Consider the following 27,871-nt stretch of genomic DNA (forward strand, 5'->3'; position numbering starts at 1 on the left):
GGCCGAGACAGGCGGATCACGAGGTCAGGAGATCGAGACCATCCTGGCTAACACGGTGAAACCCCGTCTCTACTAAAAATACAAAAAAACTAGCCGGGCGAGGTGGCAGGCGCCTGTAGTCCCAACTCAGGAGGCTGAGGCAGGAGAATGGCTTGGACCCGGGAGGCGGAGCTTGCAGTGAGCTGAGATCTGGCCACTGCACTCCAGCCCGGGCGACAGAGCAAGACTCCGTTTCAAAAAAATAAATAAATAAAGCTAATCACTAATCAATGTTATTTCATAAGCCAATGAGAATTCCTGTCAAACAACTTTGTATCCACCCACCCCTTGTTCCCTTTTGCCTTTCGAAACCTGACTGTAACCTAGGCTGAATGGAACACTGCCCAAGGCAACTCGAAAGTGTTTCCCGGGCAGCTGTCCTCACGCTGGCTTCATAAAAAATTTTTTTTTTTTTTTTTTTTTTTTTTTTTGAGAGGGAGTCTTGCTCTGTCACAAGGCTGGAATGCAGTGGCACGATCTCGGCTCACTGCAACCTCTGCCTCCTGGGTTCAAGCGATTCTTGTGCCTCAGCCTCCTGAGTAGCTGGGATTACAGGCACGTGCCACCACACCCAGATAATTTTTGTATTTTTAATAGAGACGGGGTTTCCCCATGTTGGCCAGGATGGTCTCGATCGCCTGATCTCATGATTCACCCACCTCAGCCTCTCGAGTGCTGGGAGCCACTGTGAGCCACTGTGCCCAGCCTCAAATGCTTTAAAATTATATTTTGTGCCTCAGCTTCTTCCCTTACAACAAGGGCATTAACTGCCACACTGTGTTCTGATGACTCTGTTGGGAGGAAAATTCTTCCTCTTCCAAATTGGGTCCAGCAGATTGAGGCCTACAAATGTAACTGAGAAAGGACAGATTAACAAGGATTTTTTTCCCACTTGCATATGGGAGTTTCCATAATAGAAAACTCACGGAATAGCCCAAAGGAAAGGTTTGTGTTGTCAACTTAACAAAAGAGAGAGGTTTTCAGGGCTCCAATGAGGGAGCATGGAAGGTCCTAGTGGGCTTTTTGTTGCTAATAAATGGGCAATCTGTCTTCTTGACGGCTAAATCTGCAGGAAACTCCCCAGAGTGGGGTTAATGGAGTTGTAATTTTGGGAGGCTCTGCTTTAGTCAGATAAGGGAAGTTCAGATAAGAGTTATTTCTGCACCTTTTGCAGGTCAAATATTTTCACCTTAAAATAACCTTTACAGCAACCCTGGAGGTCCAAAAGGGTTCCCACAACTCCCAAATGAATTCCTTAAGACTCAGCCTCCAAAGGCAAACTGCCTAGCTCAAGTCCCAGCTGTGTCCTTGAGAGCTGAAAGACCTGATTAACCCTATATTAGTCAGGGTCTTCCAGAGAAACAGAACCAACAGAATATATGGAGATACGTAAGGGGAGATTTATTACGGGAATTGGTTCACATTATTATGGAGGCCAAGAAGTCCCATGTTATGCCACTGGTATGCTGGAGACCCAGGAAAGCCAGTGGTGTAATTCAGTCTGAGGCTGAAGGCATGAGAACCAGAGAGGCCACTGGTCTAAGTCCTGGAGTTTGAAAACCCAAGAACCAGGAGCTCCAATGTCTGAGGACAACAGAAGATGGATGTCCCAGCTCAAGAAAAGAGAGAGAATTCTCTACCTTGTTGTTCTATTCAGACCTTCAACAGATTAGATTAATGAGGGTGGGTCTTCCTGACACAATCTACTGATTAAAATGCTAATCTCTTCCAGAAACACCCTCCCAGGCACACTCAGAAATAATGTTTTACCAGCTATCTGGGCATCCCTTAGCCAAGTTAAATTGACACATAATTTTTTTTTTTTTTTGAGACAAATCCTCACTCTGTCACCCAGACTGGAATGCAGTGATGTGATCTAGGCTCACTGCAACCTCTGCCTCCTAGGTTCAAGCCATTCTCCTGCCTCAGCCTCCTGAGTAGTAGCTGGAATTACAGGCACATGCCACCACACTTGGACAATTTTTGTATTTTTAGTAGAGATGAGGTTTTGCCATGTTGGCCAGGCTGGTCTCGAACTCCAGACCTCAAGTGATCTGCCCACCTTGGCCTCCCAAAGTGCTGGGATTACAGGCATGAGCCACCGCGCCCAGCCTTGACACATAAAATTAACCATCACACCCCCTGTACCCACTGTACTACAATGGGGTTTTATTGTAGGGGAAAGAGATTGGGCTTAATTCAGAATACAAGGAAATGTGGGAATTTACAGCCAAGGAGCAAGTTGGGATCAGTGAATGGATTAAAACTGCCTGTGTTTTAATCTGTAAAACGAGCACAGTGTGATGGTGAGGATTAAATGAGTTCTGTATGTATTGCATTTGGAACAATGCTCAGACATGGTAAGAGTGATATAAGTGTTTGCTATCATTATTTATATTTTGTTCCATGGGCACCTCAAACTCAACCCCTCTAAAACTCAACCCCTAATCTTCCCTTTAAACCTGCCCCTTCTTGTACCCTTTTTTTTTTTTTCTAGGATGCCTTCTAATTGGTATTCATGCTTCTAGCTTTATCCTTCCCAACTCCATCCTCTAAACAGTTACAAGGGTGCTCTACCTAATATACAAATCTACATTGTTCTGATTTACTCAAATCTCTCTGAAAATGACAGAAACCAAATTTAAACCATTGTAAACAAACAAACAAACAAACAAAACGAGTGAGTTTATTGGCTCATGTGAATCATCTGGGGAAGAATTATTCTGGCATGGCTGGATCCAGTTGCCCAAACAAGTTGATCAGGATGATGTCTCTCCTTCTCTCCACTCTGCTCCACTCTGCTTTGTGGCTTCATTCTCAAGCAGGCCCTTCCCAGTGGTTAAGAGTTTCCAGGGCCAGACAGGCGTGGTGGTTCACACCTGTAATCCCAGCACTTTGGGAGGCCGAGGTGGGTGGATCATGAGGTCAGGAGATCGAGATCATCCTGCCTAACATGGTGAAACCCCAAACCCCTTTTCTACTAAAAAAATTACCCAGGTGTGGTGGCATGCACCTGTAGTCCCAGCTACTCAGGAGGCTGAGGCAGGAGAATCGCTTGAACCAGGAGGCAGAGGTTGCAGTGAACCGAGATCATGCCACCGTACTCCAGCCTGGGCGAGAGACTCTGTCTCAAAAAAAAAAAAAAAAAAAGAGTTTCCAGGGCCAAATCCTACAATTGTATTAATTCCAAAAGAAGGTGAACGTTCCTTTCCTAATTGCTTCAATTAAAAGTTCAAAGATGGCTGGGCACAGTGGCTCACACCTGTAATCCCAGCACTTTTGGAGGCTGAGGTGGCGGATCACCTGGAGTCACGGGTTCGACAGCAGCTTGGCCAACATGGCAAAACCCCATCTCTACTAAAAATACAAAAATTAGCTGGGTGTGGTGGTGGGCGCCAGTAATTACAGCTACTTGGGAGGCTGACGCAGAAGAATCGCTTGAACCTGGGAGGCAGGGGTTATAGTGAGCCAAGATTGTGCCACTGCACTCCAGCCTGGATGATAGCGACTGCATTTCAAAAAAAAAAAAAAAGTTCAAGGAAGACTCTCAGTGGACTAGTTTGGGTTTGTGCACCCGCCCTTGAACCTATCACTTTGACAGGGACTATGCAGTGCTCAGGCTGAAGTTTAAGAATGGGATCAGCCCCAGCCAATCATGTAAACAGAGAGTGAGTAAGGAAAGGGTTCCCCAAGAGAAAAAACGATAAGATTTGTTACTAAAAAACAGGATACTAACCAGCCAAAAGCCACTGATGTCCTAGCATCACTCTTCTGCCGAAAGACACCCCACTGCACCCATCAAGATAAACTCTCAAGCTCTCAATATAAAATACGAGGCACTTCACAATTTGATCCTTTTTTTTTTTTTTGATACGGAGTCTGGCTCTGTCGCCAGGCTATAGTGCATGGTGCAATCTCAGCTCGCTGCAACCTCTGCCTCTCGGATTCAAGCGATTCTCGTGCCTCAGCCCCCCGAGTAGCTGGGATTACAGGCACGTGCCACCACACAGATAATTTTGTGTGTGTGTATTTTTAGTAGAGATGAGGTTTCACCATGTTGGCCAGGATGGTCTCAATCTCCTGACCTCATGATCCACCCTCCTTGGTCTCCCAAAGTGCTGGGATTACAGGCATGAGCCACTGCGCCCGGCCCATGATTTGATCCTTTTTGCTTGTCAAGCTTTACCTCCCTGTCCCTGTGCTGTGGGCACCTTAGGCTCCTATAACACTGTACATTGTGCCTCATGCAGTTCTTGTATCCAACTCCAGGTCATACATTCCCTTTCTGAAATACCCATCCTCTTTGTCTAATTCCAACTTACTCTTGAAAGCTCTCGGGTCTCACCTAGACTGGAAAGATCTCCCTGGACCACCCTGTTCCAGGCGGTACTCCCACAAAGATGGCACTTTATGAACATTTTATGAACACTGAGGAGTTTGGCATAGAGTAGTTGCCCAGTAAACACTGAATTAATAAATGAATACACGAATGAATGAATGATGAGTGACAGAGTGGAAACTCAACAAATATTTGTTGAATGAATCAATTGGTTAAAAGGAAAAAATGTATTGCCTCATGCAACTAAAAAATTCAGGGTAAGAGCTGAATGTATGAATAAATGGATAGATGAATGGATGGAAAGATGGATGGATGGATGGATGGATGGATGGATGGAATGATGGATGAAAAGATGGAAGGACTGATGAACAGATGGGTGGATGGATGGATGGATAATGGATGGAAGGATGGATGGACAGATGGAAAGAAAGATGGAAGGAGTGATGAACAGATGGGTGGATGGATGGATGCATGGATAGAAAGATGAATGGATAGATGACTGGATGAAAGGAGGGAAGGAGGGATGGATGGATGATGGATGGATAGATACATTAACTAATAAACCCCTCCTCTTCCAGCAATTTGGGAAGTTGGCATTTGCAGGCCTGTTTTTCCAGAGATTAAAGTTATATTTCAGTAGACATAAACCTGACCACTTTTACCAGGCACTCAAGAAATTCTGGAACCTCAAAGGGAGACAGAAGAGTGATCCTAGGCTCCAGTGGATAACTGGAATGTCCTTAAAAGGAAACTGAGTACTTTTTTCTGTTACAGATTAACTTCCCAGTAAATTGCAGCATGCCTGCCACAGCTGGAGGTGGATGAAGAATTCTGTTTTTAAAAGCCCTCAGAGAACTTGAATTTAATTAAATGAGCATTTTACTCCATTCCAAAAGGAAGCAAAACAAACCACCCTGTTTCTGAACTTCGAAGGACCTAAAGCTTCCTTCCTTTGATTTGGTAAAAAGCTGAGTGAGTTCTGCCCCTCAGGAGCTAGCGAAATAAGGGCAGCCCCGCCTCAAAGCCTCACCACCAGCTGCGAACTCTTTCCATAGAGTCCTGAGTGTGGACATTGCAAGCAGCTCTCACCAGGCACGATCCTGTTTTGCAAGGTAAATTTCCATTAGGAGGGAGGAGGGAGAAAAACAGAGTTGTCTTAAAAAAAAAAAAAAAAATTGAAAGGAGTTCCCAGAGCTTGGCCTATCCCCAGTAAGCTGTGAAAAGAGGCCCCAAACTTCCTGATCCCCAGCTGCAAGCCCAGGCCTGTTTCCTGGCCTGCAGCAAGCTTAGCACCCCTGGGACAGGGCAGGGCTTTGGGCCAGCTGACACGGCCCCCATCTCTTCTGCTCCTCCAGGCTCTGCTGAAGCAAAGGGAAACTCTGTAGTCAATTTCAGGCTGAACTGGCTTTGCTTCTTGGGCCTCCTTATTTCTTCCTCACTGCAGTTGCCTTATTGCTCAAAAGAATCTCATTCAGTTTCTCAGGATTTTATGGCCAAAAGGAAGGTAGCTTACTGCTTCTCTCTCCCTCCCTCCCTCATCCCTCATTCCTCCAACTCCCTTCATTTCTTCCTTTCCTTCTCGCCCACCCTCTCCCCTTTTTTCTCTTCCTCCCTCTTTCCTACCCCTTTTCCCCTATCCCTCTCCTTCTCTCCCTTCCTCCCTCCGTCTCCCCTCTCCTTCTCTCCCTTCCTCTGTCTCCCGTCTCCTTCTCTCCCTTCCTCCCTCCGTCTCCCTTCTCCTTCTCTCCCTCTCCATTTCTGCCTCTCCCCGCTCTTTCATCTCCCTACCTCTTCCCTCTTTCTCTCCATCTCCCTCTCCTTCTTCTCCTCCTCCCTCTCTTCCTCTTTTCCCTCCTCCTTCTTCTTGCCCTCTCTCCTCCCTCCTCTTCTCCCTCCCTCCTCCTCCCTCTCCCTACCTCTTTCCTCTCTTTCTCTCCTTCCCCCTCCTCTCCCTCCTCCCTTTCTTCATCTTTCCTCCCTTCTCTCCCTCCCTGCTCCCACTTTCCTCTCTGTCTTTTCCTCCCTCCCCCTAACCCCCCACCACAGTAAAAATAAAAGTCCCCAATGCATCACCCAACCTGCAGTGAAGCAACTCCAAGCTGACCAGTTACCTACTTCTCAATAGGCAGGTAGGTCCCAGTGAATAAAGAAAAATGGTCCTCACTATGCACAGGCTATAAAGGGACTTGTATTTCAGTTTAATCATGAGAAAGGCTCTCTGCTTTAAGTAGCACTCTACATGCAGTTCCCAAGCCAAACTGCTGGGACTCAACTGTGGGTTCTGCTCCTTCCTGGCTGTCCATACTCAGGCAAGTGACTTTATTTCCTCCATTTCCTCATCTATAAAATGGGGGTGGTTGGGATTAAACTGTCTGTGGAAAGTTCTCAGCATGGCGCCTGGCACAAAGTAACGTCTCCCTCGCCTCTGTTCTCACTCCTGTTCCACAGAATTACACCCACTCTTCTCTGCTGATCCTCTAATCTCACATCCCCAATTCTGTCTTTCAAATGTGTTGTGTCATCATTTATTTGCAAACATGTCTATTTAATTTCAAATGAAAACGCTTTTGAGTGGAATTAAAAACAAAACACATGCGGGGGAGAAAAGAAAGGCTGACAGACATGTTAGTAAACAGTGAAATATTTTTGAAAGCTGGATACAGATAGCTCAGATGCTAGAGGGTTGAAATGGACAGACTTTGGCTACGAAGAGATATGTGAATGTTAGCAGAGGGACTCTTTTGGGGGATTAAGGAATCAGGAACACAACTCTCTCTTCTTTCCTTCACACCAGGGCTCCATGCCCCACTTACTGGAGGACCAAGCAAGACCTTGTTGCCTTCGATTTACAGGATCCCAGTCAGATCCTGATATTTTCCATAGTTTCTTAACAACAATTCAAGTTAAATATTAAATTATTCATAGACATAGTGTGGAGTGAGCCAAGTGCAACATGTTGCTGTCAGGGGTGTTGGCTACTCTGCCAGCTGTTGAAAAAAGGAGAAAGAAAGAGAGCAAACAGATCCACACACCCCACACATTATGACCAAGGCGCCTTCTGAATTCAGGAAAGCCAGGCAGATGGGGATCACTGGATGCTCACAGCTTGGCAGCAGATATTCATTGGAGTCAGAACAGTCTGCTCTGAGGCTTGTCCGCATCCGGAAGTTGCAGGAAAGTTCCACAATATGTACAGACTTCTTTTGTCCTCTCTGTGGGAGAGCTGGGGAAATAGGATTCCTCATAGACTTATCCTTCCCTCCCCTCCAAGGAGCAAAGGCTGCTAAAAACTTCTGAAGCCTGAATCCTAAAGTTGGAGGCTTTCTCTCTCTCCTCCCAGTGATCGGAGCTTCTCAGGGTTGGGATCGTCTCATGGTTCACGGGCCAAAGGCAGTTCCAGGAAGGTGAGGGTCCGACTCTGGAGAGAAGCATCTCAGCTCTTTGGCTCAGGGGTTGCATCCTTCAGCGGGGCATCCTTGCAGTCTGCTGCCTTGGTGCTGGTCTCCAGACCTGGCTCTCCTCCCTCGTGCTCTTCCCCAGGCTTCTGGGACTCAGCTGTCACCGTGGTGCTCTTGCTGGAGTGGCACCCCATCTCAGAGGGACCCAGAGGATCCAGTGCTCTTGGACGTTCCGGGAGGAGGAAGGTCTGTGCGGCTGATCCTTGGGGGCCGGCGTTAAATAACCATCCTCTGAGCACTGTTGAAAAGAGCCAGTTCCGTTTCTATGGACACAAGGAAACGCCCCCCTGTGCATAAGGAGCCCCCTGTTGGGTGGGCAGGGCCTGGAGAGCTGCCCTTCCAGCTAACCTGGCCAATTCCAGTCACTGTGCCCCATTCATTCCACCAGAAGAATTCCCATTTGTTTAATCTATAACTTACAAATCACCCCACCACCACTTCCTAGTTACCTGTAAACACCAGCCCCTATCTTCACATGCAAAACAAGTCCTGTCACTATGCAACGGACTGTGGCCTCCCTCTATATCTCAGGGCCACGTTCAGTTCCTGGGACTCACCCCCCACTTGGAGACCATCCTTTAACCTAGAATGCCAACTCCACCCAGTGTTGAGGAAGAGGGAGTCTCAGGACCCGTGGACTCCCAGGGTTATCCAAACAGGTAAGTCATTAAAATAACTAGCTAATAGATGCTGGGTACTACTCTGTGCTAAGCACAGTTCACATCCATTATTTGTTTACAACCCTAAGAAGTAGGTGTATTATTTAATCTTCATTTAACACATGGAGACACTGAGGCACAGGGAGGTTGAGTAATTTGTCTGAGGTAGTTTCTAACAGCCAGCAAATAGCAGGGCTGTGATTTGAACCCAAGTCATCTGCTTTCCAACCTCTTATATTTTCCTTTTTTTGTTGTTGTTTTTGTTTTTGAGACAAGGTCTCACTCTCTTTCCCAGGCTGGAGTGCAGTGGTGCAATTATGGCTCATCGCAGCCTCAACCTAGGCTCAAGTGATCCTCTCAGCTCAGCCTCCCAAGTAGCAGGGACTATAGATGCGCACCACCATGCCCAGCTAAGTTTTGTTTGTTTTGTTTTTTTGTAGAGGTGCTGGGGATTGGAGGGTGGTGGGGTTGCTCAGGCTGATCTCGAACTCCTGGGTTCAAGTGATCTGCCTGCTCAGCTTCCCAAAGTGTTGAGATTACAGGTGTAAGCCACCCACTCTGTTTATCACTATGCTAATATTATCTATTTTAAAGACCCCATCAGGCTATCTTCACACACCACACAGATGTTATTTACTTCGTAAGCTGTCATTGGGACACACAGGTAAAGGTTTTCGCAGCTGTGAGCGATCTCTGATGTGAATACTTCCTGAGTGAAGCCTCATGTTCCATGGAACTGGAGTTGGGAACTCGTGTGCTCTATAGTTGACCCTATGTTACATTCTGATCACCTGGCATTCCTTTTCCTAACTCTAGTAGGGGACTGATAATCCTGACCCAGCTCCTAGGAAGCTAGATGGAGGGTCAGGCAGGACTGTGAAGTGGCTTTTCTGAGAAGTACATTTACAATGATTCTTTGTGTATGCACACAGCAGTCAAAGGTGACATTGACTCAGATTCACTTGTGGAGGGCAGGTGCACACCAGCCTCGGACACTTCACACAGACCTTCTTGGTTACTCCTCACAATCACACAGTCCTCCAAGGAAGTATTATTAACCCCACTTTAGAGTTCAAATCACTGAGTCCAGAGTGGTTTGGTTGGTTACCCAGGGTCACAAACCTGGTAAGCAGCCAGCTCAAGATGTAAGCGCAGGTCCTGCTGTCTCCGGAGCCTGTGATCTTCCCAGTCCAATCCCCTTTCTGCCCCTGCCTCTGGTTGGTGCCATTCCTCCTCTCTGGGCCTGGGAATTCAGTGATCTGCAAGAATGCTGCAAAACTCCCCTATAAATCAGCTTTCTTTGAACAAGCTTCTTGCCAACAGGGCCTGGCAGAGTGACAATCCAGAAGACATTATGATGCTATTTACCTCTCCCACATAAATGCCAAAGTACACTTTGGGGCTGTCAGGGTGGAAGAGGGAGGTTTCATTTACCTTCCAATTAAGATGCCCCGTTTGAGGCAAAAACTCATTTGGATATTGGGATCCAGGGCCAATAATCCTCTTGTGCAGCCTCCAAATTAATCATGCTTAACCCAAGTCAGCCCAAGAGACAGGCAGCAGGAGCACCCAGGGGCCAGGTGAGAAACCCTAGGATTGTGCATGGACCAGTTTAGAGGTAAGGTCCATGGGATTAGAAGCGGGAGTCTTTAAAAAATGAATGTGGTAAGAAACCTTGGCTTGCAGCTGGGAGTGGTGGCTTATGCCTGTAATCCTAGCACTTTAGGAGGCCAAGGCGGGTGAATCACTTGAACCCAGGCGCTCAAGACCAGCCTGGCAACATGGTAAAACTCCATTTCTACCAAAAGAAATTACAAAAGTTAGATAAGCATGGTGGGGCATGCCTGTAGTCCCAGCTACTTGGGAGGCAGAGGAGGGAGCATAGTTTGGACCCAGGAGATGGAGGTTTCAGTGAGCCAAGATTGTGTCAATGCCCTCCAGCCTAGTAAACAGAGCTAGACCCTGCCTTAATTTAAAAATCTTTCTTTCTTTTTTTTTGTTTGAGACGGAGTCTCGCTCTGCCGCCCAGGCTGGAGTGCAGTGGCCGGATCTCAGCTCACTGCAAGCTCCACCTCCCGGGTTTACGCCATTCTCCTGCCTCAGCCTCCCGAGTAGCTGGGACTACAGGCGCCCGCCACCTCGCCCGGCTAGTTTTTTGTATTTTTTAGTAGAGACGGGGTTTCACCGTGTTAGCCAGGATGGTCTCGATCTCCTGACCTCGTGANAAGTGCTGGGATTACAGGCTTGAGCCACCGCGCCCGGCCAATTTAAAAATCTTTAAGAAGAATCCTTGTCTTGCCTGTGACCACCTCTCCCCGACACACCCTGGATGAGTTGTATAATCTGTGGGACCAAGTGCAAAATAAAAATGTGGACTCCAGCTGGGTGCGGTGGCTCAAGCCTGTAATCCCAGCACTTTGGGAGGCCGAGACAGGCGGATCACGAGGTCAGGAGATCGAGACCATCCTGGCTAACACGGTGAAACCCCATCTCTACTAAAAAATACAAAAAACTAGCCGGGCAAGGTGGCGGCACCTGTAATCCCAGCTACTCGGGAGGCTGAGGCAGGAGAATGCCGTAAACCCGGGAGGCGGAGCTTGCCATGAGCTGAGATCGGGCCACTGCACTCCAGCCTGGGCGACAGAGCAAGACTCCGTCTAAAAAAAAAAAAAATGTGGACTCCTTGTTCGAAATGATTGAGAATCTCAAGACAGTGACAGCAAGACAGTGAGTGACAGCAGAACTTTAAATGAAGCACAAGGCCCACGAATCCAGCCCTGTCCACACCCAACCTCTTCCTCAACTCCCAGAAATGGATTCACCTCGGATGAGGACTGTGATTTGCCAGATCTGCTATCTGGCTCAGCTCAGGGTACACAGTCCTAGGAATAGAATGTGACCAGAAGAAAGGCAAGAACAGAGAAATGAGGTATGGGCAACCCAAAGATGGATGGGGCCTCAGTAGATCACATTTTAAATATTTTCAGCTTTAAACTGCTTCCTTAGACATTACTACCTACAAAACACAGCACACATGCACGCGCACACACACACACACACACACACACACACACACAGATCCACATTAAAAACACAAAAACTTCTTGGAAAACATACTGACCATGTCATATGTTGGCAAGGTTGTGGAGCAACTGGAACTCTCATATATTGCTAATGGGAACCATGATATGGTGCAGCCCCTACAGAAAACAGCTGGGCAGTTTCTTAAGAAGTATACATTTACCATAGGGCATTTACCTGTATCAGTGAGACCTGGATGCCATAAGAAAATACCACAGACTGGGTGGCTTACACAAGACATCTATTTCCTCACAGTTTTGGAGGCTAGAAGTTCATGAGCAAGCTGCCTGCAAAGTTCAGGTTCTGGTGAGGGCTCCCTTCCTGGCTTGTAGACGGCCCCCTTCTCACTGTATCCTCACATGACCTTTCCTCAGTACTTTTGGAAAGAGAGAGCTCTGATATCCCTTCCTCCTCTTAAAAGGATACCAGTTCTATCAGATTTCTAGCCCATCCTTATGAAGTCATTTAATCTTAATTGCTCCATAAAGTCCCTTTGTGTATGCACACAGCAGTCAAAGGTGACATTGACTCCAAATACAGTCCCTCTCTCCAAATACAGTCACATTGGAGTTCAGGGTTTCAACATATAAATTTGGAGGTAAGGCCAGGCATGGTGGCTCACACTTGTAATCCCAGCAGTTTGGGAGGCTGAGGTTTGTGGATCACTTGAGGTCAGAGTTCAAGACCAGTCTGGTCAACATGGTGAAACCCCATCTCTACTAAAAATACACAAATTAGCCAGGTGTGGTGGTGTGCACCCATAGTTCTGGCTTCTCGGGAGGCGGAAGTGGGAGGATCACTTGAGCCTAGGGAGTTCAGGCTGTAGTGAGCTATGATTGTGCCATGGCACTCCAGCCTGGGTGACAGAGAGACACTGTCAAAAAAGAAAGAAGGAAAGGAAGGGAGGGAGCGAGGGCGGGAAGGGAGGGAGGAAGGGAGGGAAGGAGGGAGGGAGGAAGAAAAGAAAGAAAATCAGATTTACGGTTTATTAAGAAAATTTGGGCTGGGTACAGTGGCTCATGCCTGTAATCAGCACTGTGGGAGGCTGAGGCAGGCGAGTCACTTGAACCCAGGGGTTTGAGACCAGCCTGGTCAAAATGATGAAGCCCCATCTCTACAAAAAACATACAAAAATTAGCTGGGTGTGGTGGCATGTGCCTGCAGTCCCAGTTACTCCAGAGGCTGAAGTGGGAGGTCACTAGCATCTGGGAGGTGGAAGAGGTAGAGACTGCAGTGTGCCAAGATTGTGCCACTGCACTCCAGCCTAGGCTACAGAGTGAGACCCTCTCTCTCAAACAAAAAAGGGAAGAAAAGAAAATAAAAACGTTTAAAGATCAAACAACAAAAATAAATAAAAACCATTTGCCAGGAGCCTAGGGGGCTTATTTGCCATCTGGTCCTAGTACTCGAGATCATTTAAAATTCTCGTTCTCCTGCTTCTCACTCACTTACTCAAACAAACAAAAAACACTTGCCACTCATTTAGCTCAACAGCTCTTTATTGAACCACAAGGTACAAAGTTCCATTTTGGGTGCTGTGCAGTTTACAGAACCTTAACTCGTAATTAACGAGGCCTGAGTCTGGAGGCCAAGAGGGCTTGTGTGCACAGGGTCACCTAACAGCAATGACTGTAGGTCAGGAGAGTGGTCAACCCAAGACACCCTGCAGAAGGGGAACTGGGGACCTAAGCACCCAACCTCACTATCCTCCCTGCCTCTGGTCTTTGCCAGGTATACCATTGGCCAAACCCAGCTTGAAACTAGTAGGCATATAAGCCTTTGGTGGTGCCCATTTAAGTCAAACACACAGAGCCGGATGGAGGGTGGATACAAGACAGGTAGGACCACCCACATGGATCTGACTCTTGGTTTTTTGTTATTTATTTATTTATATTATTTTTTAATAGAGATGGGGGTCGCATTATGTTACCCAGGCTGCTCTCGAACTCCTGGGCTCCAGAGATCTTCCTGCCTCAGCCTCCCAAAGTGCTGGGATTTCAGGCATGAGCCACTGTGCCCGGCCAGTTTGTTTTTTGAAATCAGGTCTCATTGTGTTGCCAGGATGGAGTGCAGTGGAGTGATCAGGCATGGCTCACTGCAGCCTCGACCTTCTGGGCTCAAGCCATCCTCCTGCCTCAGCCTCCTCAGTGGCTAGAACTACAGGCATGCGCCACCACACCCAGCTATTGTGTGTGTGTGTGTGTGTGTGTGTAGACAGGGGTCTCACTTTGTTTCCTAGGCTGGTCTTGAACTCCTAGCATCAAGTGATCCTCCTGCCTCGGTCTCCCAAAGTGTTGGGATTACAGACATGAGCCACCATACCTGGAACATCTTACTCCTGATTAAGGGGCATAGAATCTGCTGGATGAGGCCACATTCTTGCAGCAAATTATACTATTTAGCAGCATCAATAAGTCCTTTAATATGGAGGGTGTCACACTGGAAATAGGGGACGGGAGGGCTTCCTAGAGCAGGCCACATTTGAGCTGGACCTAGAAGGATGCACAGAATATCAGCTAGTAAAAGAGGGAAGGACACAGTGACCAAAATGAGCAAATATAAAATCCCTTCCTAAGAGTACAATTTAATTCTCTGGTCATTGATGGGAAGGCAGGTAGTGGTCATGGTTAAAAGCAGTTTCAGCATGAGAGGAACTTGGGTTTGAATACCACCTCTCCAGTGTATATGCTGTATGGCCTTCAGCAAGTTGCTTAACATTTTTTACTGTTTCTTTACCTGTAAGATGTAATTAATAATAACTGCTTCCTGGGGCCAGGCACGGTGGCTCACGTCTGTAATCCCAGCACTTTCGGAGGCCGAGGTGGGCGGATCACTTGAGGTCAGGAGTTCGAGACCAGCCTGGCCAACATGGTGAAACCCTGTCTCTACTAAAAATACAAAAATTAGCCAGGCGTGGTGGTAGGCATCTGTAGTCCCAGCTACTCGGGAGGCTGAGGCAGAAGAATCGCTTGAACTGGGAGGCGGAGGTTGCAGTGAGCTGATATTGCTCCACCCTACTCCAGCCTGGGCAACAGAGCCAGACTCTGTCTCAAAATAATAATAACTGCTTCCTGGGCTGTGCATGGTGCCTCACACCTGGAATCCCAGCACTTTGGGAGGCCAAGGTAGGTGGATGGCTTGAGCTCAGGAGTTTGAGACCAGCCCGAGCAACATGGTGAGATCCTGTCTCTACCAAAAATATAAAAATTAGCCAGGCATGATGGCACACACCTGTGGTCCCAGCTACTTGGGAGGCTGAGGTGGGAGAATCACTTGAGCCTGGGAGGTGGAGGTTGCAGCGAGCCAAGATCACACCATTGCACTCCAACCTGAGTGACAGAATGAGACCCCATCTCAAAATAAAATAAAATAAAATAAAATAAAATAAAATAAAATAAAATAAATGCAATTAAAATACTTGCTTCCTGGGATTTTTGGAAAGAGTCAATAAGACAGAATCAGTTCATCTGCTATTATACTTCCTAACACCTGGGAGGGTTTGCAGGTACAATCCAGAACCAGAAAGAGAACTGTCTTACTCCCATCAATCATAGACACACTGTGACCTCGAGTTAAGTTGCCAATCAGTCCACAAGCCAGCCTCACAAGACCAAGTGTCCTCCTGCGACCGGTAGCCAGGTCCTTCCCCCGTGGTCTCTTTGGTATTTCAGCCTCTTTCCTTCTCTACACCTCCTGCTGGGGTCCCGACACCATCTTGCCCACGACTCCAGTGCCACCATTTCTAGCTCCATCCACTTGAGACCACAGAGGATCCTCACCCTCTTTAATGGAGACTCACTCTAGAAGAGAAATATGCCCTTTCTTACTAAAAAGTAGATCACATCTCATAACATCATTTTATGAATTTATTTTAAAAAACAAAAATAACAAAATTCTCCCTTTAAAGAAAAGTGTGAACAGAACAAGAAAGCAAAAGGGATAAAAATGAGTACCTTGCCTATCCTGTTCCATATATAAAGCACGAGTCCAGCACGTAGTAGGTGCTTAGTAAACAGTAGTGAGGTGTTCAGGGCATGTGCTTTGGAATAAGATAATCCAGATTCACGTTCTGGGGACATTACTTGCTAACTCCTCTACCTAAGGGCAATTAAACATTACAGGTCTCAGTTTCTTTGCTGAGAAAATGGGGAGAGTAACAGTGCCTACTTTGTAGGATTGCTGTTGAGGATTAAATTGTGAATCTAAAATCCTTAGTGCGTGAGCCAGGTATGGCAGCTTGTGTCTATAATCCCAGCTACTTAGGAGGTTGGAGTGGGAGAAATGCTTGAGGCCAGGAGTTCTAGACCAGCCTGAGCAACATTAAAAACATAAGAAACCCCATCTCTTGAAAAAAAAATAAAATAAAATGTAAAATTAGCCAGGCATGGTGACAATGCCTGTAGTCCCAGCTACTTGGGAGTCTGAGGTGGGAGGATCCCTTGAGCTCAAGAGTTTGTGGCTGCAGTGAACAATGATCGCCTGGGTTACAGAACAAAACCCCATCTCTTAAAGAAAACTCTTAGTGTCTAACACGTTATGAATATTTTATTATTATTTACATACTTCAGCCTACCAAAACTCCTGTTTTCCATGGAGAAAGCAGACCTGTTAATAACTCTGCAGTTTCCAAAAACACTGTGATTAGCAGAATGAGAAAAATGCCATAAGAACTCAGAAGAGAAAGTCACTAGGAAGACTAATCTCATCAGGTGATGCCAGAATCCGGAGGTTGTAATCTAGGACTTTGCCCAGGCATGCTTTGGGGCACAGTGATGGGGAGAGAGCTGTTGCAAAGATGGGGCAAGAGTGGTCAGGACATGACTCAGACACTTTAAAGTGAAAGAATGGGAAATTGTCTGCCATCTGGTACTTACCTTGGGCTGTCAGCGCTCCTCTGACTGATTCACCTTCACCAGGGCACCAGCCTGCAGTGGAGTAGCTGGGGCTGGTTCCTATTACTGACACCCACCACCCCTTGCCCTTCCAGGTGTTGCCCACAGATGACACCTCCTCCTCCTGCTCCTCCTCCTCTTCTTCCCCTGCTCCTGCTTCTCCTCTTTTTCCTGCTGCGCCTTCTCCTCATCCTCCTGCTCTCCTGCTCCTCCTCCTCCTGCTCCTCCTCCTCCTGCACTTCCTCCTCCTCCTGCTCCTCCTCCTTCTGCTCCTCCTCATCCTTTTCCTGGTCTTCCTCCTCCTGCTTCTCCTCCTCCTCCTGCTCCTCTTCCTCCTGTTCCTGGTCCTCCTCCTTTCTCCTGCTCTTCCTCCTCCTGCTCCTCCTCCTCCTCTGCCCTTGATATTCACTTTGACCAGATTACACCAGGACAGAGAGTCCAAAGGTTAAATAGGCACGCGCGTGTGCGAGCACACACACACACAGAGCTGGAACAATGACAGAGCGTCCTGGGGAGCAGAGTGGGGCCGGGGAGAGGAGGAGAAGAGGATTGCAGGAGTCACTTTCACAAATCGCCTCAAATTTCCACTGAAGGCATTATTTCCAAATGTTGCCACACAGAGAAACTGCCAGGATTAAAAGAAAACTTGAAGACGTTCACATAGAACTCTGCAACGCTTGTATCCATCACCAGGCCTGTCTGCCCTGGCGCCCTAAACATAGATTTATTTATTTACTTTTTTGAGGCAGGGTCTCACTCTGTCACCCAGGCTGGAGTGCAGTGGTACGATCTTGTTTCACTGCAACCTCCTTCCGGGTTCAAGGGATTCTCCCACCCCAGCCTCGGAGTAATTGGGATTACAGGCGCCTGCCACCACACCTGGCTAAATTTTGTATTTTTTGTAGAGACAGGGTTTTGCCATGTTGGCTAGGCTGGTCTCAAACTCCTGACCTCAAGTTATCCTCTTGCCTCAGCCTTCCAAAGTGCTGGGATTACAGTGCCTGGCCCTAAATATAGATATTTTTAATAAATCCTGTACTTACCCACAACGAGCTCAGTTGCTTTGCATTAGATCATTGTGTGTGTTAAAAGTATTCGTGTGTTACATTAAATGTGAATTCAGCAACGGCAGAGAGTTTTGTGTTTTGTTCTTCATTGTATCCCTTGATTGTGGAAAAGTGGCACATAGTAGGTGCTCAGGTTAATCGTTGTTAAATGAAGAAATAAATGAAATATAAACATATTAAATGGTCTACGATATTTGTAAGCGTTTTGGCATGTCTTCATTTAAAGAATACCAGGCAGCTGGGAGCCATAGTTTACACCGGTAATCCCAGTGCTTTGGGAGGCTGCAGGCGAGAGGATCGCTTGAGGCCAAGAGTTCAAGAGCAGCCAGGGCAACATAGAGAGACCTCGTCCCTACAAAACAAACAAACAAACAAAAACAATTCCCTCAAGCCGCCCCTTCCCCTTCCACTGCTCAGGGAAGGCCTTCCAGCAGAGCAGAGCACGAGGTCACTGGCACACACCCATCTTCCACCAGCCCTGGCCTCTGTAGAGCAAGTCAGCAGAGCAGGCTGTTTCTCTCATTCAGGGACGGTTTAGGGGGTGGCAGGAAGAAAGGGCTGCTGATAGGCGAAGGGCCTCCCTGGGTTTGAGAGAACCCCAGCCTCGGATAGTCCCAGCACATTTAAACCAGAAGCGGTGCCCAAGTGGGGTGCACTGAAAGCTGCTGGATGAAGGGAAGGATCCCTGAGCCCAGCACGGAAAACCGGAGGATGGATACCAGGCCGAGGGCTAGGGCCTGGCCGTCCCTCCGTGCCCCAAGAGAAAGTTCACCAAGTTCAGATCCCAGTGCCCTGCAGCGGGTGAAGGTGGTCCGGCTCCAGGCCGAATCTGGCCACAGGGCTGGACGCGCGTTGGAAAACCGCCCACGTGGGAAGCCTTGGCTGCATTTCCGCCCTGGACTGTGCTCCCGCCTGCCAGGGCGGTCTCTGCGCAGCCGCCCCGCGCCCACTAGGTGGCGCCTGCGCTCTAGTGGGCGCTTCATAGGCGCAGCGACCGCGACCGCTCGAACCTGAGTCCCAGGATTCCGGGGACTGGAGGGCAGCGCTGGCAGCCAAGGTAAGATTCCTGAGCTCCGGGCGTCTCCCTGGAGCCTCTGAGGTTGGGGTGGACAGCGGGGCGGCCGCCGGGCACAGTTTGTGGTCTGCAGAGATAACCGGAGGAGTCGGGGCGGCAGCACGTGTTGTAGCTGGGGGGAACCCAGAGACCCGCAGTCTCGGAGCTGGGCCTAAAGCAAGGCAGAGCACCAGGTCGCTGGCACGCTCGCATCCTCCCCAGCCCTCGCCTCCGAGAGCATGCCCGAATCCCCAAGCCGCGCGTCCTCGAAGCGGAAAGCAGCCACTGTCGCCTAGCGCCACTCCAGGGTGGCAGCGGAGTGCTGATAAGGTCCAGAGCACCACTTCTTAAACTTGTCTGCACGTTGGCGTTGCTTGGGGAGCATTAAAAAAATACCGATGCCCTAGTTCCACCCCCCCAGAGGCTCAGATGTGATTGGTCTGGGTGGGGGACCGGACATCTGGGTTTTAAAATGTTTGCAAGAGATTCCAGCTGGCAGCCAAATTTGAGGACCCTTGATCTAGGGAGCTGGAGAAAAACGGAGGACATTTGTTTGTTCTAACCCAGAATGCTGGTGATTCCCTCCTCCTCTTCCTCCAGTTCGCCCTCCTCCTCTTTTCTCATGTGCCTTTTAAGCAGGAAATGCCTCTGCCTTTGTACTGTCAAACCCAAGATAACATATTTACCATCCCCCACCCCCCACAGTAGGGCTGGTTCTGAAAGGGTTGAACTCAAAAATGGGCAGGGAACAGAAAGACACCAGTGTGGAGTGTGAGAGAAGACTCTTGGGGTTTACGGGTAGGAAGGGGGTTCCTCCCCACCCTGATCCCAGAGAAGATCAGGAGACTGGCTGGAGCTGTCTTCCTCATTTTGGCAAACCTAGCTGATCAGGCAGTGAGAGGCCTTATGACAAGCAAGGGCCCTTTTATAACTACTGAAAATGAGCCCTTACATTTGTTTGTTTGTTTTATACAGATGGGGCCTCACTACATTGCCCAGGATGGTCTCAGACTCCTAGGCTCAAGCCATCCTCCAGCCTCAGCCTCCCAAAGTGCTGGGATTACAGGCATGAGTCACTGCGCCCTGCCGACCCCTTATATTTATGTAACAGCAGTGTTACTAGCATGGGCAGAGAATCCCCAGAGGCAGCCCTTCTTTCTGTGTGACCTTGGAAACTCACTGAACCATCCTCAGCTTCAGTGTTTGTATCTGCAAAATGGGTGTGATAACTCTTACGGTTGCCGTGGGAATTATTCACAATAAAAGCTACTGTTTACTAAGGGTTCACCCTGTGCTAGAGGCTTTCTGTGCAGGGCCACGTTGACTCCTGACCATAACTTCCAAGGTAGTACTATGAATACTGCATTTGATAGCCGAGGAAACTGAGGCTCAGAGAGGCCAGTGATCTTGCTCAAGGTTATATAATTAATTAATAAGAAGCATGTCCCATATTTGAACCCAGGCAGTCTGCTCTTGAGCGCAGGTGCAAAAGAACAATACTCTGCTGTTTCCCTTGTTGACCAGGACAGCGTGCACGGGGCAGGTGCGTGGTGTGTCTTCACAAACACTAGCTATCACTGCTGTGAGCTGTGCACTTCCACTGAATTGACTCATTCGTTCATTTGAAATACATTTATTATTGAGAGCCTACTGTGGGTCAGGCAGTTTTCCAGATGCTAGAGATAAAATGTTAGTAAGACAGAATTCAGCCAGCCCCGAATGAGAGAAACAGTAAGAAAGTACATTATTCACAAGTTCTGAATTTGCAAATTCGTCCCTGTAATCCCAGCACTTTGAGAGGCTGAGGCAGGAGGATCGCTTGAGGCTAGGAGTTTCAGATCAGCCTGGGCAACATAGCAAGGCTCTGTTTGCTTAAAAATTATATACATTGAATAATGTTTTAAAGAAATTTGCTTGTGGCCAGGCATGGTTGCTTATGCATATAATCCCAGTACTTTGGGAAGCTGAGGCAGAAAGATTGCTTGAAGCTAGGAGTTCCAGATCAGCCTGGGTAACACAGTAAGACCCCATCTCTTTATTTTTAAAATTATATAATTAAAGAATTTTTTAAAAAAATGTGTTTGTGGCTGGGTGTGGTGGCTCACACCTGTAATCCCAGCACTCTGGGAGACTGAGGTTTGAGCTTAGGATAGCCTGGACAGCATAGTGAGACCAAGGCTCATTTAAAATAAATAAAGAAATAAAAATAAGAGGAGAAAAGGCCAGGTGCAGTGGCTCATGTCTGTAATCCCAGCACTTTGGGAGGCCGAGGTGGGTGGATCACCTGAGGTCAGGAGTTCGAGACCAGCCTGGCCAACATGGCAAAACCCAATCTCTACTAAAAATACAAAAAATTAACTGGACGTGGTGGCGGGAGCCTGTAATCCCAGCTGCTTGGGAGGCTGAGGCAGGAGAATTCCTTGAACCTGGGAGGTGGAAGTTGCAGTGTGCTGAGATCACACCATTGTACTCCAACCTGGGCAACAAGAGCAAAACTCCATCTCAAAAAAATAAAAATAAAAAAAGAAAGAAAAAAAATGTTTGTGTAACTTCCAAATCAATATCCACGACACTTTCACAGTCATATATGGATGTGCGTAGAATAGTGAAAAAGTTGAGTCACCCAGCTTGCACATTTCCAGCCAAGGGCAAACAGGAGGACACGCTGCTTTCTTGTTTCAGCTCTTGTGCTATAAACAAGTGTTTTCCCTTTTGTGGTGTACTTAGTGCCACATTTTTTGCATGTTTGTGCGTTTTTGTATGCGATGTCGCTGTTTGAAATGGCCCCAAGTGTACTGTTGACGTGCTGTCTGGTGTTCCTAAGCATAAGAAAGCTGTGATGCGCCTTACAGAGAAAGCATGTCTGTTGGGTAAGCTTCGTTCAGACATGAGTTACAGTGCACTTGGCTGAGTTCAATGTTAATGAATAATATGTATATATATCAACTATATATATCAAATAAGGCATCTTTTGTATTTGTTTTTGGTTTTTTGAGACAGAGTCTCACGCTGCCTCCCAGGCTGGAGTGCCATGGCACAATCTCAGCTCACTGCAGTCTCTGCCTCTGTTCAAACAATTCTCCTGCCTCAGCCTCCCATGTAGCTGGTAGTACAGGCACATGCCACCACACCCAGCTAATTTTTGTATTTTTAGTAGAGACGGGGTTTCACCATGTTGGCCAGGCTGGTCTCGAACTCCTGACCTCAGGTGATCCACCCACTTTGGCCTCCAAAGTGCTAGGATTACAGGCTCGAGCCACAGTGCCTGGCCTATAAGGTGTCTTTAAACAGAAACACACATAAACCAAGGTTATGTGTTGATCTGCCAGGCAGAAGAAGGTGGGGTGAGGAATAGATGTTTCTGGCAGAAAGGTCGGCATGTACAGAGACAGCCAAGAGCTTGGCAAGGCCAGGGGACTCGAGGAAAGCCAGTGGGCAGGGAGTGTGGTGGTCAAAGGGAGTAGAGAGGCTGGGGCCAGGCGGCTCCGTGTCTTGTGGGCAGCTCATTTCATCCGATTAGCATGATAATCCTGGCAGGTTGGACAGGATCATTTCCGCCTTTGAGAGATGATGAAATTGACATTCCATGCTATTAAATGACTTGCCCAAAGTTGCACTGCTGGTAAGCAGCAACACCCCCTACCCCCCAACTTAATCTAATGTTGACCAGACATTTGTTTTTTGTTGTTGTTGTTGGTTTTTGGTTTCTTTTGTTGTTGTTTTTAAGAGACAGGGTCTTGCTCTGTCACCCATGCCTCCTGCAGTGGTATGATCATAGCTACTGCAGCCTCAACATCCTGAGCTCAAGGGATCCTCCCACCCAGCCAAGTAGCTGGGACTACAAGTGCACACCATCATGCCCAGCTAATTTTTTAAACAGGGTCTTGCTGTGTTGCCTAGGCTGGTTTCCAACTCCTAGACTCAAGTTTCTCCTGCCTTGTCCTCTCAAAGCACTGGGATTACCTGGCCAACATTTGGGTATTGATCAGAAATCTCAGGACGTGGGCTGGAGGTTTGGTTTGTTTTGGGGAGAAATCAGTAACTAAGTGGTGGTGAAAGTGATCAAGCGTGGGTGAAACCACATGGGATAGTGGCAGGGTGTGGAGAAGAAAATTTCTCATGTGCTTTAAAAAAGAAAAATTTTCCTGGTGACTGGGCGCAGTGGCATATGCCTGTAATCCCAGCACTTTGGGAAGCAGAAGTGGGAGGAATACCAAGAATTCAAGACCAGCCTGGGCACCATAGTGAGACCTCCACCTCTATCTTTAACAACAAGAAAAATGGAAAAATGGAAAAAAAATTAATCAAAAAATATTCCTGAATAAAGACATGAATGCCTCTGTGAAAGTCTTAGGTACTTGCAGAGGGTGAGAGTAATGACCATGGTCATAAAGATGTGGCAAAAGGAAATGTGAAGTTCTGATTCAAACTGCCCCCAGATACTAGGTCTGGGGATTGGCCTCTCGACTCATGGGGCATCTGCCTCTTGTCTCTGCAGGATAATGACCTTGAACAGGCATCAGCAAACTTTTTCTGTAAAGGTCCAGAGAGTAAATATTTTGAGCTTTATGTACCATAGGGTTTCAGTTGCAGCTGCAGTAAATTCTCACTAATGTCATCGATAGGTTCTTAGAAACTGGAACTTTAAGCAGAATGACGTACAGTAAGTCCTCGAGTAACGTTGTTTCTTGTAATGTTGGTGAGAAACTGTGACTGTAGCGTAAAAGCAGCCATAGATGGTATGTAAACAAATGAGTATGTCTGGGTTCCAGTAAAGCTTTATGGACACTGAAGTTTTAAATTTCACATAATTTTTCTGTGTCACAAAATACTATTCTTTAAACATTTTTTTCAACCATTTAAAAATGTGAAAGCTGGCCAGGCATGGTGGCTCATATCTGTAATCCCAGGACTTTGGAAGACCGAGGAGGGAGGATTGCTTGGGGCCAGGAGTTCAAGACCAGCCTGGGCAACATAGCAAGACCCCCATCTCTACAAACAAACAAACAAATAATATATAAATAAATAATGTAAAAACCATTCTTACCTCACAGGCTATACAAAAACAGGCAGTAGGCTGGATGTGGCCCATGGGCTGTAGTTTGCTGACTCTTGATCCAGAATAATGAGACCTGAGGAGCAGGAGGATACTAAGTAGGTTGGGTGCAGTGGCTCATGCCTGTAGTTCCAGCACTTTGTGAGGCTGAGGCAGGAGGACTGTTTGAGGCCAGGAGTTCAAGGCCAGGCTGGGCAACATAGTGAGACCTCATTTCTATTTAAAAATTTTTTTTAATTAGCTGAGGCCTGGATTGGTGGCTCATACCTGTAATTCTAGAACTTTGGGAGGCTGAAGTGGGAGAATTACTTGAGTCTGGAAGTTCCAGAGCAGCCTGGGCAAAACAGTAAGACCCCCATATCTACAAAAAAATGAAAAATTAGCCAGGTGTGGTGGTTTACCTATAGTCCCAGCTACTCGGGAGGCTGAGGTGAGAGAATCAATTGAGCCGAGGAGTTTGAGGTTGCAGTGAGCCATGATCATGCCACTGCGCTCCAGCCTGGGCAACTGAGGGGGACCCTGTCTCAAAAAACAAACAAAAATTAGCTGGGCATGGTGGCATGCACCTGCAGTCCCAGCTACTGGGGAGGCTGACAGGGGAGGATCACTTCAGACCAGGGGTTTGAGACTGTAGTGAGCCATGATTGCACCACCGCACTCCAGCCTAGGTGACAGGGCAAGATGTTGTCTCTTTTTTTTTGTTTTGTTTTGTTTTTTTGAGACGGAGTTTCTCTCTTTTGCCGAGGCTGGAGTGAAATGGCATGATCTTAGCTCACTGCAACCTTCGCCTCCTGGGTACAAGCGATTCTCCTGCCTCGGCTTCCCTAGTAACTGGGATTATAGGCGCCTGCTGCCATGCCTGGCTAATTTTTGTATATTTAGTAGAGACGGGGTTTCTCCGTGTTGGCCAGGCTGGTCTCAGACTCAGGTGATCCACCTGCCTCGGCCTCCCAAAGTGCTAGGACTACAAGCATGAGCCACCGTGCCTGGCCAAGATGCTATCTCTTTAAAACAAACAAACAGACACACAAAACAAAAAAAGACAAAACAAAACAGACAGACACACAAAAAGAACACTAAGTGTTCATCTAGTTTGAGTCCTTACGTGACCTGTGGATCTCCATTGAACATTCTCAGCCATTTCTTGAGTCCTCAGTAAAATGGAACTTCACATCTCCCTGGGCAACTCATTGCACTGACAGAAGTTTAAAGCTATGTCATAGTTGTAGTTTTCCCCAAAGCAGATCATGAGAAAAGGATTCGGGTGCCAGAAATTTATTTGGGAAATGATCCCAGGAAGCCCAGTGAGAGTGAAATTAACTGAGAAAGGGAGAAAAGCCAGTAAAAAAGGTGTTGATGAGTGAGTTTCCACTGGGCAATTGGGTCTTCGTCCCTCAGGGACTTAGAGAGACTATAGAAAATATTTCAGAAGTGTCCCACGAAAAGGCAGGGAGACTGGGGTATATCCTCGACTCCCATCCCTCATTATTGAGGGTTGTCTCACTAACTTTCTGCTGTGCACACCCTGAGGTCAGAAAAGGACTTAAAGTAGAAGTGAGAGGTAGCCCAGGGCATATGGAAATGTCTGCAGGTAACCTCGGGTGAGTTGAGTAGTACGGGTGGGGCACCCACAGTGTCTCCAACAAAGTGTTTCTGACTTTGCTTTCTAAGATGTGCAACTCATACGACAAGGGGTCTTGTGAGATGACTTTGGTGTGGCACAGAGAGAGACAGGGTACCCAAGAGCACAAAGTCTCAGAATAGGAAAGGGATTTTTCCCTTTTGAGCTGTCTCTTTGATCCTGCTCTGCCTGCCTCTCACCCCTGGGGCTGCCCTGTCTCCCCAGAGCAGGTGCTCCACCCACGCTGACCTTTCACTTCCTCCAACTTGTAGGACTGGGACTCTTCCTTCTGACTGCAGTCAACAGAAGTCTGGGCAAAGTACTAGAATGCTACTGTAACACTTGCTTGTCTCCCCTTTCTTTGGAAAGATAGCAGTCCTCCAGTTCAGGGCATTTAAGAGGCAGCAGTAAGTGTGACCATTTAATAACATTGTTAAAACTATAACAATCTAATAACATTGTTTGCTTTTATGTTTATCTTTACAGTTTCCACCTGTACATGGCTTTTCATGTATGGTAGTAATATAAGGTTTCCCTTAAAATACATGTATATAAATCATGTCTCCATTTAAAGAAAAATATTAAATAAGAGTATCGATGGTATGAGGATAGAATAAAATATAATAGGCCAGGTGCAGTGGCTCATGCCTGTAATCCTAGTACTTTAGGAAGTAGAGGCAGGAAGATCACTTGAAGCCAGGAGTTGGACACTAGCCTGGGCAACATAGTGAGACCTCATCTCTACAAAACATTTAAAAAATTACCTGGGTGTAGTGATGTGTGCCTGTAATCCAGCTGTTTAGGAGGCTGAGATGGGAGGATGGTTTAAGCCCAGGAGTTCGAGGTTACAGTGAGCTATGATTGTGCCACTGCACTCCAGCCTGGGAAGCAAAGCAAGACCCCAATTATTAAAACAAAAAAACATTTATAGGGCCAGGCGCCATGGCTCACGCATGTAATCCCAGCACTTTGGGAGGCCAAGGAGGGTGGATCACCTGAGGTCGGGAGATCGAAACCAGCCTGACCAACATGGAGAAACCCCATCTCTACTAAAAATACAAAATTAGTCGGGCACATGCCTGTTATCCCAGCTGCTCGGGAGGCTGAGGGGAGAATCGCTTGGACCCGGGAGGCAGAGGTTGTGGTGAGCCAAGATCACTGCCATTGCACTCTAGCCTGGGCAAACAAGAGTGAAACTCCATCTCAAAAAAAAAAAAAAAAAAAAAAAAAAAAAAAAAAAAAAAAATATATATATAATATATTATATATATATATATTATATAATATATAAAATACCCCACCAGTACTTACTAAGTGCTGGATGCTTTCCTAAGCACTTTCCATACATCATTCAAATCATTTCATTAATCCTCACCAACATGGGTTAAGTACCATTTGAGGTAGGGACTCTTTGCCCCATTTTACTACTGAGCAAACAAGCATAGGGAAGTTAAATAACTTGCCCAAAGTTATATAGCTAGGAAATGATGAGCTGGAAAATAAAGCCAGGTGGTCCTACTCCAGATTTGTGCTCTAAATTGCAGAATTATGCTGCTTCTCATAAATTTGACATACATGCACACACACACGAAAAAAATGTGAAGGTGATATTTGAATAACTGAAGTTAGAGGAAAACTGCCCTAAAAGGTTCCCCTTTTTTATCTGTCTCCCTGTATCTACTGCCCTTTGGTTGCCATACTTTTCTTTTCTCTCTTTCTTTTTTTCTTTTTTTTTTTTTTTTTTTAAGAAAGACAGGGTCTCACTCTGTTGCCTAGGCTGAAGTCCAGTGCTTTGATCTTAGCTCACTGCAGCTTAAACTCCTAGGCTCTGGCCATCCTCCCACCTCAGCCTCCAGAGTATCTAGGGGTATAGACATGAGCCACCATGCCCAGCTAAATTTTCTTTTGGTAGAGACAGTTCTGGCTATGTTGCTCAGGCTGGTCTCAAACTCCTGGCCTCAAATGATCCTCCTGCCTCAACCTCCCAAAGTTCTGGAATTACAGGCATGAGCCACCACATGTGGCCTGGTTGGCATATTTTCTTTAGAGCCTCAGAAGATCAATCTGTTCCGTTTCAGTCACTACAGTTCTTCAGATGTTTGATGACAGAGAACTGGTTGGCCTTCCCGGATCTTCTGTGCTCTAGATTAAACATTGCCAGTTCCTTCTACTCGTTTCTGTTGCATGTTCTTAGCATGTTCCCCCCGAGCACAGGGCCTCTTCCTTGTTCTTGTTTCTTCAACATAACCTTAAAGTTGTGTTGTTGTCTTGGCTCTTTTTCTGCAGGTCTCCCACAGCTCATTCTGGGGGCTCAGGGTAGGGAGATTGTGATTGGGGTGACTTACATGGCAAAGGGCAGCTTGAGAGTGACATCAAAAAGTGGGGGGGCGGCTGTCAATCAGGGAAAACTCCCCTAGGGCCAGCAGTACAGTGGGCTGGAGGCTAGTGATCCCGGTTCTCTGCAGGCCAGAGATGAAGGTTCTTCAGTGCACTTGGAGCTAACCAGGCTGAAAGGGGCAGACTAACCAAATTCACCAGAGCCCGGTGAGGAAGCCGGGCTGTACATGTATTAAATCACAAGGGAGGCTGGGCACAGTGGCTCATG

General features: G+C 47.2%; 1 long non-coding RNA gene and 1 pseudogene across 2 annotated transcripts in view; one reads left to right on the forward strand and one right to left on the reverse strand.

Annotated features, from left to right (window-relative positions):
* Nucleotides 1-6,555: 6,555 nt before the first annotated feature.
* LOC108534850 (uncharacterized) lies at nt 6,556-9,821 on the reverse strand. The gene is made up of 2 exons (XR_001887045.1): nt 9,618-9,821; nt 6,556-8,074 (listed from the first exon to the last, which is right to left on the reverse strand). It is a non-coding gene; the product is annotated as an uncharacterized LOC108534850 (long non-coding RNA).
* An 8,692-nt stretch (nt 9,822-18,513) lies between these two features.
* Nucleotides 18,514-27,871, forward strand: part of LOC108534851 (chromodomain-helicase-DNA-binding protein 9 pseudogene) — a 107,279-nt pseudogene continuing 97,921 nt past the window's right edge. The window contains exon 1 of the transcript XR_001887046.1: nt 18,514-18,592. The product of XR_001887046.1 is annotated as a chromodomain-helicase-DNA-binding protein 9 pseudogene (transcript). The remainder of the gene's footprint in view (nt 18,593-27,871) is intronic.

The sequence above is a fragment of the Rhinopithecus bieti genome, unplaced genomic scaffold, assembly GCF_001698545.2.
Source record: "Rhinopithecus bieti isolate Rb0 unplaced genomic scaffold, ASM169854v2 scaffold_12669, whole genome shotgun sequence".
In the NCBI taxonomy this organism is placed as follows: Eukaryota; Metazoa; Chordata; class Mammalia; order Primates; family Cercopithecidae; genus Rhinopithecus; species Rhinopithecus bieti.